This window comes from Gossypium raimondii, chromosome 6 (assembly GCF_025698545.1).
Source record: "Gossypium raimondii isolate GPD5lz chromosome 6, ASM2569854v1, whole genome shotgun sequence".
Classification (NCBI taxonomy): Eukaryota; Viridiplantae; Streptophyta; class Magnoliopsida; order Malvales; family Malvaceae; genus Gossypium; species Gossypium raimondii.
This window is the reverse complement of record NC_068570.1, coordinates 23,507,070-23,511,544: the sequence shown is the minus strand read 5'-3', so window position 1 is coordinate 23,511,544 and position 4,475 is coordinate 23,507,070. Positions and strand designations below refer to the sequence as shown.

The 4,475-nt window shown below is 31.5% G+C and overlaps 1 long non-coding RNA gene across 1 annotated transcript; it reads left to right on the top strand.

Moving 5' to 3' along the window:
- The first annotated feature begins 249 nt into the window (after positions 1–249).
- LOC128041833 (uncharacterized) lies at positions 250–772 on the top strand. The gene is made up of 2 exons (XR_008196722.1): positions 250–408; positions 582–772. It is a non-coding gene; the product is annotated as an uncharacterized LOC128041833 (long non-coding RNA).
- Positions 773–4,475: the final 3,703 nt, after the last annotated feature.

Genomic DNA, 4,475 nt, shown 5'->3' with positions numbered 1-4,475 from the left:
GACTTTGAAGAATTAAATGTACTTATTGGCTAAACCAAAAATTCTGAAAATTTTATGGTAAGAAGAAATGTGAGTCTAGTTTCAGAAAAATCAAGCGGATCTTAATTTGGAGTTCCGTAGCGCAAGGTATAAATAATTTAGTGACCATGACTCGAGTAGACAGCTTGATGTAAACATGAGTAAATAGTGGAACTATGTGCAATTTTGATTGTATTATCTTGAGAACATGTTGTGAGGATTGGTAAAAGTAGGTTAACAGATTGCTTATTATTTACATATCAACTTACTAAGCTTTATAGCTTACTTTGTGTTATTTTTCTATGTTTATAGTGTTCCAAAGGCTCGCTCGGGTTGGAAATCGTCGGAGATCCCGTCACACTATCCAGCTATGGTTTCAGTACTTAAAAGGTTTGTAATTTTGGTTATATGGCATGTATAGGCTAGTTGGTTTGTTAAGTGTATAAGTGATTTTGGCTATTGGTGCCTACATGTTTGAAATGTATTGAGCCATGAGATTTGGCTTGTTTATAATGTAAGGTTTGATATGTAGATGGCCTTATAATTGGAATATGCTTGTGTAGGGTTGACCCTTATGGTTGGAGAATTGGCCTTGCAAATGGCCTATATTCGTCCAAATGGCTGTTCACATGGGCGTGAGACGTCTGGTACTTAGAAAATTCTTAAAGTTTCGAAAATTTTTATGTGAAACCAGTTTTGTACCGAACTTTCTTAAAAGCATGTTTTAGATCTCGTAGACCTATTTAAGGGATAATGTGATTATGAATGAATGTGATATGATGATACATGATCAATGTATATGAAATGTTTGTATAATGATGTGAATTGTTCAGTAATGCCTCTTAACCCTAGTCTGGCGATGGATACGAGTTAGAGGTATTACAATCTCCTCCAAGGGATGATTTTTACGAGGAAATGTTGTGACCTGTGTTGGATACCTTAATCCCGAGTGGAGATGAACTATATATGCATGACTTATATACTTTAATGTAAGTAAAAGCCTGAGTTCAAATAGATAAAGAACCGAAAGCTATTTCGTTGGGTATACGACTTCTATAATATGTAACATCATTCACAATAATGGAATTTATCGACCAAGAAATGGGTAAATGATATCCTATCATTGTCATTACATTATAGATTAAAAGTAAACGTGGTCACAAATCATTTGTCTTTATGATGAATGACTTAATTACTATTTGATAGTTATTGACTTTTCATGAATCAATTTATTAATAGATTTGTTCATAGAGTTCTTATTAATGCTTGTAAATTTTCTACCCTATCCCCCCTCGAAAGCTTAAAGGGCTTCCAGATTTGCGAGATGGACTCTTTCTTGCTCATGACCATAACTTTTTAAATATTGAGATTGAAGTAGATGCTAGTATTGTGCTTTCCTTTATGCATTTCCCTAGTAACTGAAATACTTTGTTATCTCCTTTGATTGATGAGTGGAGGACGCTCATCCATTCTATGAATTCTAGCTGTTGAAGACATGTCTTTCAAGAAGGAAACAAGTCTACGGATGCATTAGCTTGTCTGGGCAATAATTTTCGTTTGTTTTTATCATTAGATGAATATTGTGTTTTTTTTCTTTCTATGTTCTAATCCCCTGGACTGTTTGTGTTGTCTTTTTTTAGATGATGAGATCGGGGTAGTAATATATCGAACTCTATTTTAGTGTTTTATTAATACAATGTTCCTTTTTCGACCAAAAAAATACATAATATGTGACATTTGCATTTTAACTCGGAATTAGATACAATGATGGATCAGGTCAGGAATTAGTGCAAAATACTTGAAGTAGAACAAATAGGAATTTTGAGTATTAAATTAGAAATCATTTAGACCTAATAGGAAATTAGAAAATACTCCTTAGATAGGAAAATTTTAAATAGAAGTTTTGACTAAATTGAAGGAGTATAGAAATCATTGTGGCAAAAGTAGGAAATTAGGAAGTTATGAGAATATATGGAAAAGGTGGAAAAACATGGAAGGACTAATAGGAAATTTACTTAGTAAAAATATGAGTCATAGGTATTATGAAAGATGAAAAAGGATAAAATGGTAATTAGCCAAGTAGATATTTTCTTAGACATAGTGATTAGGGCCAAAGTGAAATGATGGATGGCTAGAGGACTTATTAGCAATTTAACCATTTTAATTTAAAATGAGGAGGTTTTTTTTTGAAAAATAGTGTAGAAAGATGAGAAAAATATGATAACATCGTCTTTCTTATTCAATAAGCCACCGTCACTCCCATCTCATCTTCTCCAAACTTTTGTTTTTATCCTAATTAAGTTCTTCCACCATTGTTGAACAAACCAAGCTCAAAACCTTCCATTTCTTTGATGTTTCTTAAGTAAAAACATTAGATAAAGCTAGTAGATACCTTATTTTTGTGAGGAGAGCTTCCATAGAGGAGTTAAAGAGGAGAGAAAGTTAAGGTTTAGTTGTAATCTCAAGTATTCAAGGTAAGAAAAGATAAAATCTTTCATAACATACATGTTAATTTCGTTAAATAGCATGGGAAAAGTTATTTAGTTTTGGTTTTAACTTGATAATATTATGTGATTTGTTATGTATTTAAGAAAAAAGAAGATTGAAAAACCAATTGAAGGAAAAGGAAAAGCAGAAGGCCAAGGAATAAGAAGAGAAGAAAATACTTAATTTTAACTTTTGTTGTAAGTACTACAAGATTTTATTTTATTTTCTTTAAATGCTTATGTTATAATATGAAATTACTTAGGATAGAAATGTAAATTAAATATATATATATATATATTTAGTTATAGATATTAAATAAAGGGTTGAATTATGAAATTATTATAGGTGAAGAATATGAAATGGTACATTTGTTGTAATGATGTTGTGAAAGAAATATATGTGTGAAAAAGGTGTGATATTTGTGATTTGTGAAATGGGGACTAAATTGTGAAAGATGGAAACATGTGAAATATTTTTCAAAATACTTATGTGAAGAATATAAAGATGTGAAATTCAGCTTTTATGCCCAAGTAGACAGAATTAGAAATATTAGGATATTAGTGGCATGCCATTAAGGATCCTCAGTGCACTCTCTGTTTTCTAGCACGTTTGTGCTATCTGCATTAGCATCTTGGTGCTCTCTGTTTATTTGTGATATAGTTACACCTCTGTACTTGATCCGTATATCCTGAATTGTTCTAAATAGTCTATTGTGGGCAAATGTGTGAAATGCAAGTAATATGAGTATTTAAAGTATTAAGGTAAGCATGTAAATTGTTTAAGGTAAGTAAGTTGGTAGAAATAAATTTCTTATTATAATGATATCCATGTATGGAAGCTTGATATAAATTTGGAATACTTTATACATATGTTATATTCTTTTATCTTATAGTGCTTACTAAGCCTTCACTGGCTTAACGTGTTTATTTTCAACGCGTATGTACAGTTAGATTTGACGAGTTTGATTGGAGTTGTTAGCTATTCATCTCATCATATCCTCAAGCTTAGGAAAGTAGGTATTATGTTTTGGTGAAGAAATGGCATGTACATATGTGTTTAAGTTAAGGATTTTGAATATGTTGGGTTCTGCTACAAACTTTGTAATTTTTGTAGGATTTAAATGAAGTTTCAACAAATTAATGTTGTATGGTAATGCATATGTGTTTGAATGTCTTTTACACTGAAATTAGTGTTTTAGATTGGAAAGAAATTGAAATTTTTTATGCAGGGACTAAGGTGTAAAATTTTAAAAATTTTAAAAAAATTCCTTCAATTTTGGCCCACATGGCCTCAGAGAGTTACACGAGCTAGCCACACGGTTGTGTGAGTATTAAAAATCGGTCAATTTTGGAGCAGCACAAGCTCAAAGATTTACACTACTTGGTCACACGGCTATGTACCTTATTTTTTTTGTAAAAATTTATATTTCACTTTAAAACATTGTTTTAAATACATAAATGTTTAAGGAACTTATTGAGCTCCTCACTAACATTTATCGGGATACTTCCGGTTTCAATTTGAGAATTAATAAGCTCTACCATATAATTCATCGTATCCAAAAAAGGAACTTTGGTGCTTTTAATAGACTTAAATCATTCCCCACGATCCCTTATTGTTTTATTAATGACCCTACCTTGCCAATTGAGCCATGTATTTTTGAAGTTAAAACTCTGGTTTCAGAAATCACTGAATCACCTTCCTTTAAAGGGCAATTAGCATTCGATCCAAAAATTTCCTTAAAAAAAACTATCAAATGCTTCATAGGGCCTAGCAAATTTGAATTTAAAGTAACCCTCATTTAAATTGGACTGTCAAAAAGTTGGGGTAAAATGCGAATAGCATTTAATTGAAAACCACTCGAGATTTGAGGCCCTTTCCCACAATTTTCCATAATTTCTCCAAAATGTTGCGGTTATACTGCTCCTTTATTTGCCAACTTACCCACAAAATCCTCATGAACCTTTTCAATT